The sequence below is a fragment of the Tupaia chinensis genome, unplaced genomic scaffold, assembly GCF_000334495.1.
Source record: "Tupaia chinensis unplaced genomic scaffold, TupChi_1.0 Scaffold143647_1, whole genome shotgun sequence".
NCBI lineage: Eukaryota > Metazoa > Chordata > Mammalia > Scandentia > Tupaiidae > Tupaia > Tupaia belangeri.
Window position 1 is genome coordinate 288,105 of NW_006203496.1, and position 284 is coordinate 288,388.

The window sequence follows — 284 nt, forward strand, 5'->3', positions numbered from 1 at the left end:
TGGGCAGGGCCGCGGAGGGGGCGGGGCCTCGGGGGAGGGAGGAGAGTTGAGTGACAGGCGTCGCGGGGCAGGCCGGGAGTTGTAGTTCCCAGCTTCCGTGGCCATAGCCATTTTGTAGTCGGGGGACTACAACTTCCAGAAGATCAAGGGGACCATTCTAAGGTGCCCCGGGAATAGGCGGCTCTCCCCGGGGCCGGGCGTCCTGGGGGCACTCGTCCCCAGCAGCTTGGCTGCAGGTAGACGCGAGGGCAGTGGCGGGGGGGCGCGCGGGGGGGGGGGGGGGG